Here is a 13048-nt window from a genome sequence, read left to right on the forward strand (position 1 = left end):
TTGAAAATATTATAGATGCTCCCCTTTTTTTCCCCTGACCCCCTCCACTCCACCCGCTACCCCACCCCAGACTTTCACCACACTGTTGTCTGTGTCCATGGGTCATGTATAGATGCATATAAGTTCTTTGGTTAATCTCTCCCCATCCCACTTCCAAATACCTTTTTTTAAAAAATACATATTTTATTGATTTTTTACAGAGAGGAAGGGAGAGGGATAGACAGTTAGAAACACTGATGAGAGAGAAACATCGATCAGCTGCCTCCTGCACACTCCCTACTGGGGATGTGCCCGCAACCAAAGTACATTCCCTTGACCAGAATCAAACCTGGGACCCTTCAGTCCGCAGGCCGACGCTCTATCCACTGAGCCAAACCGGTTAGGGCCCAAATACCTTTTTAAAATATCTTTATTTTGTCATCACCAGAGTATTCATGTTAAAGAGAGCAACTCCACAAGTGCAATGAATATGAGAATAATTGAATCAAAACAGCATGTTCCAGTCTTCCCTACCTGCCCCAAATCCTTGGAAATTACAGAAAATTATGCTGGGGCTCAGTTGGTTGAGTGTTGTCCCATGTACCAAAGGTCACTGGTTCAATTCTGGGTCAGGGCACATGCCTGGGTTGTGAGCTCAATCCCCAGTAGGGGGTGGGCAGAAGGGAGCCGATCGATATTTCTCTCCCTCTCCTTTCCTCTCGCTCTAAAATCAATAAAAACATATTTAGAAAATGAGCAAATGAATTTATAATAACACTATAAACCAGAAATTGTAGTCTTGGATCCAGAATTAGGAAGGATTACACACACAAAAGAAAGTGAGAGGAGGAAGGGATTTGGTGGAAGGAGGAAACTGTAGCCCAAAACACATGTTGAATAAGACCCTACAAAAGGTGTCCCAGTGCTGCTGCAGGTCAGTGACGCTGGACACAGAGCAGGTAGGGATTCTGAGGTACTGCTGTAGTACCTGCCACGTAGGTGAGCCCTCAGTACACCCCCTTCCAAGCAGGGGTCTTTCCCATAAGCAAGCAGTGAATGTGGACCCTTGGAATGGAAAAGTGGGGCAATGTCAGGTGGCTGGAAACCTCAAAGGGATTGCAGAGCCACCATGGCAGTCGCCAGCCAAGGGCACATCTGCTTCCCCATCACTGGGTGCACAGGCACCAAAACTAAGAGAGCATAGCAGAAACAAATTTAAACAAATGACCCAAATCATCAAATCTGAGTAAAATCAACTCCAAACTAGAGAACTAAGAGCTAAGAAATTAGAAGTAGTGGACTATACAAATGAAGATTTTTATGAGAAGTATAATTAATATCCTCAGAGGGATAAGAGATCATACTGCATTTGTGAAATAAAAAGATTTTATAAGGAAAAAAATAATATGTGAGCAATGAAACTTTACGATTGTTAAAACAAACTTGAAGAATTTTCTCCCCCTGAATATCAGTATAAATGAAGAGCAAATTAATGAGTTGGACATTTGAGTCTTGGATATTCCCAAAACTAGAGTCATTAGATAAAAGAAAAGGAGATGTAAGTTAGGGGGTGGGGATGGGGTGGGAATTAAACATAAAAATAATTGGACTTCTAACATTAGAAATAATAGGACAATCAGAAGGAGAAATCAGAGGGAATATGTAGAATGAAATATTCAAAGACTCCTTATTATTGAAGGAAAATTCCTGAGATTTAAGAAAGAAGAAGAAAGAAAAGAACCTCTGAATCAAAATGGTTAGCAAAATGAATGGAAAAATACCCAATCCTAGACCATCTGAGTACAAACTTTGGAGTACCGATAAGAGAGGAAGTCCTAAGAGCTTCTAGTTGAGATTCATTGTACTTTCCTTGGTAGCATTAAGCATAAATTTTAAAAAATGAAAAAGTTATTTTAATTTCTGAGAGAAAATTATTTAGAACATAAGATTCTTCTCCAGAGAAATATCATTCAAGTCATAGGGAAAATAAAAACCTTTTCAACTGCATAAGGTTCAGAAAGTTTACCCTCTCTAAATGAATTACTGGAAGATGTATGCCTAGATATTAACTCTAGAGGAAGATGAGAGATTCAAGAAAGAGCAGTGCACAAATAAAAAATTTAAGCTCATCTGGCCAGTGTTGCTCAGTGGTTGAGCATCAACCCGTGAACCAGGAGGTCACAGTTCGATTCCCGGTCAGGGCACATGCCCAGGTTGCAGGCTCAATCCCCATTTGTGGGGTGTGCAAGAGGTAGCTGATGGATGATTCTCTGTCATTAATGTTTCTATCTCTTCCTCTCCTTTCCTCTTTTAAATAAATAAAAATGTATTTTTAAAAAATCAATAGAAAAAGTATCCTTGGGTGAGGATTAACAAAAAAAAAATGGGGGTATTTTATGCAACAGTATATCTGCAGCACTTTGCACAATGTATGGCACATAATAAGCTATCCAAAAACTTAGAAATTAGTTGTTATCCCAACTATAATTATCAGTAATGGGATACGAGCAAAGTGGTGCTCAAAAAAATTTGCTCATATTTATTAGTGATATATACAAGAAACACAAACAAAATTAAAAAGGCCAAGAAACCCCTAAATAAACCAATAAGTAGGTCATTATGAAAAAAGACAATACTAGTTAAAATGATAATTGGGTATTTTTTAAAACCCTGAAGGTGCTAAAACGGATCAGCGTAAACTTGTTGCACGCTGTTAAAAGACACGTATTACTTCTTACTTGTTTTGTTTTGTTTTTGACCTGGGTTCTAACATTGCTTTCTATTTAAGCAAATTATTTTTATCTTTAAAGAGTATAAGTAGTAATTTTTCTAATTAAAAAAAAAGCTCTATATGTTAGCTACGTATGCTAAAAATTGTTCTGGAACTCCTTCATATGAATTGTAGATCCTTTTTAAATTGCAGCACATTTGCACAACATTTTTGCTCTTGGCACTGCCATTCTTGAATTGGTTTTTTGCTCCTTTCCCCTTTACAAACCAGCTGTCCATATGAGCATCCAACTGGCTCCCTAGCCGAGAGGACCTCCTTTACTGAAGTCAAATGGAAAAAGAGGATGAAATATTAATCCTTCTGAACTGCTTTGATTCCTGACGCCCTGGGTCATTAGCCAGTGATAGGATTTTTCTGTTGAAAATGTCAGAGTAGGTTGCTAGCACCAAAATGTTCATATGCCTACTTCGTATGTCTTTGTTTTCCATATTCCCTCCTTGGTAGTGCACCTCATCAACACTGGCCACCAAATAGTCCTGAATATCTAAGAGTTTATGTGAAGCAAGAGCAGAACTCTCACACCTTCAGAACCTTAACTTGAGGTTATCTGTGCTTTAGAACATATCCAGGGGCATTAGGGAATTGAGAATGTAATTTCTCAGGCCCAGAAAATGGGATAAATAATGTACAGGCAGTCCTCGGGTTACGTCGGAGATCCGTTCCTACGGCGCGATGTAACGCGATTTTCGCAGTAGGTCGGAACCCACCTATGTAAGCACCTACGTCACTCACATGGAGCACTCACACAGCAGTAATGAAGTGAAACAGTAAAAAAATTTAAAAGAAAGATAACAATTGCTGACCTTTACTTGTGGTAAATAAATAATAAAAAACATAAAGCACATATGTACATACATCGAAATGACGGAACTTTTTTTTTATAAATAAATGGGAGATGGCGAAGTAACCACAAAACGATGTAAGTAAAGTCTGATGTAATGCAAGGACTGCCTGTAACTATCACTATATTTTTAAATTAAATAATAGAATAATGACTAAATATAGCTTGGCATGTGCATAATAAAATATTATCTGAAAGAAGAAGAAAGTTGAAGGGATTACAATACCAGATATCAAACTATATTATAAAGCCACTGTTCTCAAAACTGCCTGGTACTGACACAAGAACCGACATATAGACCAATAGAACAGAACAGAGAACCCAGAAATCAACCCAAGCCATATGCTCAATTAATATTTGACAAAGGAGGCAAGTGCATACAATGGAATCAAGACAATGTCTTCAAAAAATGGTGTTGGGAAAATTGGACAGATACATGCAAAAAAGTGAAACTAGATCACCAACTTACACCATACACAAAAATAAACTCAAAATGGATAAAGGACTTAAACGTAAGATGGGATGGGAAACCATAAAAATCTTAGAAGAATCCATAGGCAGCAAAATATCAGACATATGTGATAGCAATGTCTTTACTGATACAGCTCCTAGGAAAATGGAAACTAAGGAGAAAATAAACAAATGGGACTACATCAAAATAAAAAGCTTCTGCACAGCAAAAGAAACTATCGACAAAACAAGAGAGCCCACTGCATAGGAAAACATTTGCCAATGTTACATCTGATAAGGGTTTAATCTCCAAAATTTATAGGGAACTCATACAACTTAACAAAAGGAAGATAAACAATCCAATAAAAAGTGGGCAAAGGACCTAAATAGACACTTTTCAAAAGTGGACATACAGAAGGCCAAGAGACATATGAAAACATGCTCAAAGTCACTAATCATCCAAGAGATGCAAATTAAAACAACAATGCGGTACCATCTCACACCTGTCAGAATGACTATCATCAACAAATCAACCAACGACAAGTACTGGAGAGGATGTGGAGAAAAAGGAACCCTCGTGCACTGCTGGTGGGAATGCAGACTTGTGCAGCCACTGTGGAGAACAGTATGGAGTTTCCTCAAAAAATTAAAAATGGACCTCCCATTTGACCCAGTAATCCCACTTCGAGGAATATATCCCAAGAAACTAGAAACACCAGTCAGAAAGAATATATGCATCCCTATGTTCATAGCAACACAATTTACAATAGCTAAGATTTGGAAACACCCTAAGTGCCCATCAGTAGATGAATGGGTAAAAAACCAGTGGTACATCTATACAATGGAATACTACGCTGCTATAAAAAAGAAAGAACTGTTACCGTTTGCAGCAGCATGGATGGACCTGAAGAGCATTATGCTAAGCGAAATAAGCCAGTTGGAGAAAGATAAATATCACATGATCTCACTCATTTGTGGAATATAATGAACAACATAAACTGATGAACAAAAATAGATTCAGAGACATAGAAGCATGGAACAGACCGTCAAACCTCAGAAGGAAGGCAGGGGAGAGTGGCAGGTGATGGGGGTGGGGGGTGGGAGATAAGAGATCAAACAAAGGACTTTTATCCATGCATATGAGCATGACCAATGGACACAGACAATAGGGGGGTAGGGGCATGTGCTGGGGTGAGTGGGAGCGGGCAGGGAGAGGTCAATGGGGGAAAAAGGAGACATATGTAAAACTTTCAACAATAAAGAATTTAAAAAATACATATTACCTGGCCTGTTTATATAGAGCCAATAACCTGGAAAATGTGTGCATTATTAATGTAAGTGAAAAAGGCAGAATATAAAAACATATACAATATTATCACAACTATATGGAAATATACATATAGAATATTAGAAGTAAATACACTAAAATATTAATTGTGCTGTGCTTGTCTCTAGAATAGTGTGATTATGGGTGATTTTTTTCTTGTACTCTTTATATTTTCCAATTTTTCAATAATGAGAATATTGTTATCATAATAAAAACAAATAGAATTTCTTTCTTTAAACTTCAAAAATATTTCCATCTGTACTTTTTTAGAATGACTTATGCAGGTGTCCTTTCAAGGCCTTAGCCTTCACTTGTGTGACGAGTCTTTCCCTAATTAAAAACATAAAAATAAAAGGCTAGTAGTGACAAATGCCTCCTACGTAAGACAAAATACCCAGAATTCCCACATACCAGCAAGATATAAAAAAGATGCCATAGGGCATACAAGACTTGTCCTGGGATCAAACTTCCATTCCCATCTTTGGCCTTGCTGACTTTTTTTCAAATGGTCAGAGAGAGAGAGTAATCTCTGAACCTCTGGCTTATTTCCACTTCCCTCCAACTTCCAGTCCTACAGTCCTATTCCACTACCATCCATACCCTATTAAGATAACTGCTGTATAAACTTGCTCTGAAGAGCCCTATCAAGAAATATATTTTAAAACAGCTCATCTAAAATTATAGAAAAAAATTTGAGCACAGACAGTGGTTTCCTTAGGTCAGCCATAACTCCGTGTCTAATAGATGATTTAATAAAGAGAGCAAAGTGCAAACTATTAGTTATATATTTTAAAGACATTGCTTGCAAAGTGGGACATGCCTTCAACTGACTCAACTGTCTTTCTTAAAATTTAATGCTATCTAGTGGAATGAAATTAAGACAAAATTAATATTAAATCAAATCAAACAATTTTATATTGGACTCCTTGTTCCAGGAGATTGAATCAAAGAATCTTATATATAACCTTTGAAAATCAAAACTGCAAACACATACACACACACACACACACACACACACACAACCCCAATCTCCATTGTAGCCCTTTCAATGTAAGTTGATGCTTTTTGTAAAAATGGGCTTCAAAATTATTTAGGACTCTTTAGAACAGCTTGAGCATCTTCTTGTTATTTTCTATAAAGTATTCCCTCTGTCCAACCAGAAGAATGATGTTACCTCTGATTAGAATCCTTGTCACAAAATACTTACAAAGCTGAAGGGGGATTTTAGTTAAGCTTATAATTCAGGGTCAGTGAATTGAAGATATATTGCCAATCTAAGTTAACATTGTATTAAATGGGTCATGTTTTACAGACATGTTTATTTAAAGCAAACCCTACTTGACCATGCAGATAATATAAAATTAAAATAAATTTAGGGGCCCAGATAGATTGTGGCCAAAATCTCAATACAAAAGACCAATCTATACTAATAAAAGGGTAATAAGCAAATTGGTCACGACACCCTCACAGTAACAACTGAACAGCAGGCTGTGTGGGGTGACCAGGCCGGCAGGGGGGTTAGCAAGGGATGACCAAATGACTGAACAGCAGGCTGCATGGGGCAACCAGGCTGGCAGGGGGGTTAGCGAGGGATGACCAAACGACTGAACAGCAGGCTGCATGGGGCGACCAAGCTGGCTGCGGGGGCAGTGAGGGCCGACCAGGCTGGCAGAGGGGAACAGTAAGGGGTGACCAGGCCAGTGAGGGGGGCAGTGAAGGGCAACCAGGCCAGCAGGGCAGTGGGGGGGCAGTTAGGGGCGACCAAGCTGGCAGAGGGGGGCAGTGAGGGGCGATCAGGCTGGCAGGCAGAGGCGGTTAGGGGTGATCAGGCAGGCAGGCAGGTGAGCAATTAGAAGCCAGCAGTCCTGGATTGTGAGAGGGATGTCCGACTGCCAGTTTCAGGCCGAAACCGGCAGTCAAACATCCCTCAAGGGGACCCAGATTGGAGAGGGTCCAGGCTGGGCTGAGGGGACCCCCTCCCCCCCGCATGCATGAATTTTGTGTACCGGGCCTCTAGTAGATAGATAAAACACAATCTTTCAGCTAAGTACCCCCTTCCTGAAAGATATTTAAGCAAAAACACTTTCCATACCGTACTGCAACTTTATCCAGGATTGTTTCTCTGCTTATTCTAGTATGAAAAAAATACTCATTATAAGTTAGAGATTTCTTTTCATTGCTGTCTTCACTTATTTTAAGACAAAAATAGCACTACATTTTACAGGGAAGATGGGGGAACAGGAAACTAACATTGATTGGGACTATAATGTCCCAGGCAATACATTCTTTTCTCTAAACAGTTCTCCAGGGCAGGTTATATTTCAGTCTTATTAGTTAGAAAGCTGAATGCTGTCTACCATTCTAAAGCCAATATTTTCATTCATGTTAATCCAACAAGACTATAAGGAAACATAATATCTATATCTATATCTTTATCTATATCTATGTATCTATATATATATGTGTATGTGCATATATATATATATATATGTGTGTGTGTGTGTGTGTGTGTGTGTGTGTATATATATATATATATATATATATATATAAAAGCCTAAGCAACTGTTACAACCGAACGACCAGAATGACCAGTCGGCCAGTCGCTATGATGTGCACTGACCACCAGGGTGCAGGCACTCCCCCCTGGTGGTCAGTGCATTCCCACAGCCAACCTCCCTCGGCCCCTCCCCCTGGCCGGCCAACTTCCCGCAGCCCCTCCTCCCAGCTGGCCAACCTCCCACGGTCTCTCCCCCTTGCAGATTGGCCCCTCTGATAGGCCCCGATGGGGGGGGGGGTGGCGATTGGCCAACCTCCTGGGGTCCCTCCCCTCAGCCAGCTGGCCCCCCTCGATCACTGGCCAGGACAAGGGACCCCACCCATGTACAAATTTGTGCACCGGGCCTCTAGTGTGTAATAAAAACCTGAAATAAAATTGAACTTCAGTGAAATACAGTAGAACCAAATGAAGAAAGTAATTTTTGAAATGCAATACCTGCAGGGAAGCCTTCAAATAGAGCTCATCCTTTACCTTCACCTAAGCTGTCTGCTCAAGGGAAAGCCTACCAATGCAATGGATGTGGAGAAGCCTTCAGTCAAAGCACACCCCTTGCTAGACATCACAGGACTCATACTGGAGATAAACCTCATGAATATAAATTAATGTGGAAGGGTTTTTACCTCTGGTACATCCCTTATTAAATATCAGAGAATTTATCCCAAGTAGAGACCTTATGAATATCAGGAATTTATTCAATCTCAGAGAATTCATAGTAGATTAAAAACCTATGAACTTGGCAAACGTGGGATCTTATATCCAGGCTTTATTCCATATCTTAGTTCAAACCTAAAGTTGCTAATTTGACTTAATATATTCTGAAAAATATAATAAAACAATTTTTCATAGATCCATCACCTTTAGAACCATTTTTGCCAATAAGAGTAGGAAGAGATCTGATTAAATATAAGACCTTTATTGCCTATATTAATATTCTTAGTACTTTCATCAACCTATAATGAGATCATCTAACTTTTCATTCTGAATTATAATGTATATTAATTAAATGCCTTTTAAAAATCTTTTTATTTGAATATTATTTTCATTTTTAAAGCAAATGTTTAAAATAAAATAGTCCCCCTTGCATATCACATTTCCTACAGTTAAAATGTTGGTATCCTATCTAATAAAGAGGGAATATGCTAATTGATCATCACACCCTCACAAAAGGTGGCGGCACCCACACCAAGTAAGGAGGGAATATGCTAATTCAGTGGTCGGCAAACTCATTAGTCAACAGAGCCAAATATCAACAGTACAACGATTGAAATTTCTTTTGAGAGCCAAATTTTTTAAACTTAAACTTCTTCTAATGCCAGTTCTTCAAAATAGACTCGCCAGGATGTGGTATTTTGTGGAAGAGCCACACTTAAGGGGCCAAAGAGCCACATGTGGCTCGCAAGCCACAGTTTGCCGACCACAGTGCTAATTGACTGCTACGCCCTCAAAGAGGGTGGTGTCCACAGCCACAACATGGCAGCGCCCAGTCCCCTCAGCCCTGCCAGGGTGGCAGGTGCGGCACGGCCGGGCCTGCCCCCAGGTAGGTCCGGCCACTCCGCTCGCCTGCCTCCAGAGTCCCCCAGTCCCCTCAGCCCCCAGCCGCCCAGGGCCAGCGTGAGGCACAGGCAAGCCTCAGCGTGAGGCACAGGCAAGCCTCGGCCCGCCCTGGTTATCTGCACCTCGGCCAGGGCTGCCCAGCCGCCCAGGGCTGGCCCAAGGTGCAGATAACCAGGGCGGGCCGAGGCTTGTGCTGCCAGCAGTGGCAGTAGCAGAGGTGTGATGGAGGCATCGCCTTCCCCTGTTCACTAGGTAGCCTCCCACTCCTGAAGGCTCCCAGACTGTGAGAGGGGGCAGGCCGGGCTGAGGGACCCCCCCCCCTCCAATGCATGAATTTTCATGCACCAGGCCTCTAGTCTTCTATAATAAAAGGCTAATATGCAAATCGACCAAACAGCGCAACGACTGTTGCTATGATGCGCACTGACCACCAGGGGCAGACGCTCAACACAGGAGCTGCCCCCTGATAATCAGTGCACTCCCACAGGGGGAGCGCCACTCAGCCAGAAGCCAGGCTCACGGCTGGCGAGTGCAGTGGCAGTGACAGGAGCCTCTCCCGCCTCCACAGCGGCGCTAAGGACATCCCCTGAGGGCTCCTGGACTGCAAGAAGGTGCAGACTGGGCTGAGGGACCCCCTGAGTGCACGAATTTCATGCAACAGGCCTCTAGTATACACTGAGTGGCCAGATTATTATGATCTCTGAACGTATAATAATCTGGCCACTTATATGTGTGTGTGTGTGTGTGTGTGTGTGTGTGTGTGTGTGTGTGTGTATTAGAGGCCCGGTGCATTAATTTGTGCATCGTGCATGGGTGGGGTCCAGCCAGCCTGGCCAGTGGGAGGGGACATGGGTGGCTGGCCAGCCTGCCTGCTGGTCGAACTCCTGGTAGAGGGGACAATTTGCATATGAGCCTTTTATTATATAGGATATACACTGAGTGGCCAGATTATTATGCGTTCAGAGATCATAATCTGGCCACTCTGTGTGTGTGTGTGTGTGTGTGTGTGTGTGTGTAGGCATATATTCATTCAGACTTTGCTGTGACTGTATCAAAAAGAGAAACTGACCAGAATTTCATTTTTTATCTAACAACCCCTATTAATAGACAAAGAATATTGTAATAAATTTTTTTATACTTGTTAAAGTATTTCTGAAATAAAAATTCCTAAAATGAAATTTAGAGAATCAGACATGTATGTATACATATACACATATATAGGGTGTCCCCCAAAAATGTATACACACACTTTGAATAATTATAAAGGCAGTGTTTATTAAAATACATTTCACTTTCAAAATTGAAAGATATGTGTATATATTTTTGAGACATTTATGTATATATGTAATTTTTTTATAGTTACTGCCAAATTTCCCTTCAAAGAATATATATGATCCTTTTTATAGGCTCATGAAGGAACATTTTGTTTAACTTTAGCTTTATTAAGATATAATTTAAATTGATGTATAATTGATTGAGAAATTTAAAATTATAAGCTAGTTAAAGTGTACATCATGGTGATCTGATATATGTATATTTTGTGAAAGGGTTTCCTCCATTTTCAGTTGACACATCATCGCCTCATATATTTATCTTTTTTTATTTTTTGGCAAGAACATTTAAATTCTACTCTCTCATATCATTCTTAAAATGATTCATATTTGAGCTGATTAAAGCAATTTTATTCTCAAACCATCCCAAAAACAGCTGATAGTGGGAATCATCAGCTTTCCAGTGAAGAAACTGCTTACAAAAAAAATACCCCTTTTTCTTGACATAAAAAATAGAAAGTTGTAGTTTAAAAATACAAATTAAATATTATTGTGATCTTGCCACTTCTAAGGGAAAAAAATTGCCTTAAGGCATTTTATTGATTATGAAACTTTTTTCTGTGTTCCAACTTCATCCCACTCTATAATAAATAATAGATACCACTGTTTTTATAATAAATAATTCGGGGACTTTATTTTTAGAGTTAGTCATCAAAGAATAAATATGAATTGCTATGTTGTACAGAGCCCTCCCCCCTAGGCAGACATTTCTTCAAATGCAGTTCACATAGAACCACATTTCCTTAGAGAAAACATAATTTAAACCATAGAGAACTAATATTCCTTTTCAGGGAAATGCTCATGCCATCCTAGATATTGCTAATATTGTGGAGCTCTTCCAAAGCCACTGCTGGCCTCAAAGATTTAGTTGTCATTTACTTTCATGTAATTGTTAAATTAGGAGAGATTCATACATAGACCATATTATTTTTGTAACTGGAATTAACTACAGTTTTGCAACCTTAGATCAGAAGACTAAAGTCCAAAAGTGAACTTCCCTCAGTGATTGATGGAGCTCCAGGATCCCCTGAAGGATACTTTGCCTTCAGCTAAGTTCAAGCCAGTGTTTATAGAAATTGAAAAATGAATGAGCTTGTGCTACAAAAGGCTCCTTCTGAATTTTTAATAAATGCAGGATAATTTACTCAAAGTGATAAGACTTTTACAAAATTATTTTTCAGATTTCTCTCTGCTTGCTTCTTTCTCTTCAAAGTGGACTGAACTTTCTATTTCACTTGATTATAAATATTTGGGTTTCTAAAGAAAATCACTTCACTTTTTAACTTCCAATAGATAGTGGAAAAATAAAGACCGATGTAGAGTAAAATTGGAATATGTTGGACTTTAAAGATTGAAAAGAAATGTACAGTCTGAATTATATCTCACACAGCTCTGTGGTAGAGGTCATGAAAATAATCCATTTATAATAATCTATAAGTTATTCATTTACAACTAATAAGGAAGAAGACTACTAATCTCAATTATCACTTGAATAAAAGGTTCTTTCAATCCATGACAATGCTATCTTTTTAATTTAACTTTTAAAATGCTCTACAATATATAAATGCCTAAAAGCAGCCATCATATGCATCATTTGTAACCTTAACTTATTTTGTAGATCAGTAGGCTGAGTGGTTTAATTGAGATAAATGAAGATCAATGAACCAGTGTGAAATTTTCTTGTATGAGTCAAGAGAGGTTCCTGGTTAACTGACAGTGGTCAAGTACTATTAAGAGCTTCCTCGGAGTTATTTATTGTGTTCCTGAATGATTGAAATAATCAATTTAAATGCAAAATAATAGGCATTTTCTCAACATTTTGATCACAAATCTATTATATACTGGAATAGTTCAACATAATTGTCCTGACACAGTATCCTCTTTAGAAATGTAACTACTAAAATAACAGTGAACCGAGAATCAGAAGATCTCAATTTCAGAACCAAACTGGCAGTTACCCTTCGGCATGTCACTTACCTCTGTGTGCCCCAGTTTTCTCCATCCATAGGCAAGTTAGTTGTGTGACTAACAATGGCAAAATTAGACGTGACCAGAAATAAATACTAAGGAGAAATAAGAGTTTTTATATAGTATTTTGTTCTCTTCTACATATCCAAATGCCTATTTGACAAGACCCAGTTTGAATCATATATCCTTTTTTGCCAGATATTATATAGCTTTTCTTTTTATAATTTTTAATGTGGGAAATACCACATGA

At 39.1% G+C, this 13048-nt stretch overlaps 1 protein-coding gene across 5 annotated transcripts in view; it reads left to right on the forward strand.

Annotated features, from left to right (window-relative positions):
* RELN (reelin) overlaps positions 1-13048 on the forward strand; it is a 462208-nt gene that overhangs the window by 273847 nt on the left and 175313 nt on the right. The gene's annotated exons all lie outside the window — the stretch shown is intronic.

The sequence above is a fragment of the Plecotus auritus genome (assembly GCF_963455305.1).
Source record: "Plecotus auritus genome assembly, chromosome: 4".
Classification (NCBI taxonomy): Eukaryota; Metazoa; Chordata; class Mammalia; order Chiroptera; family Vespertilionidae; genus Plecotus; species Plecotus auritus.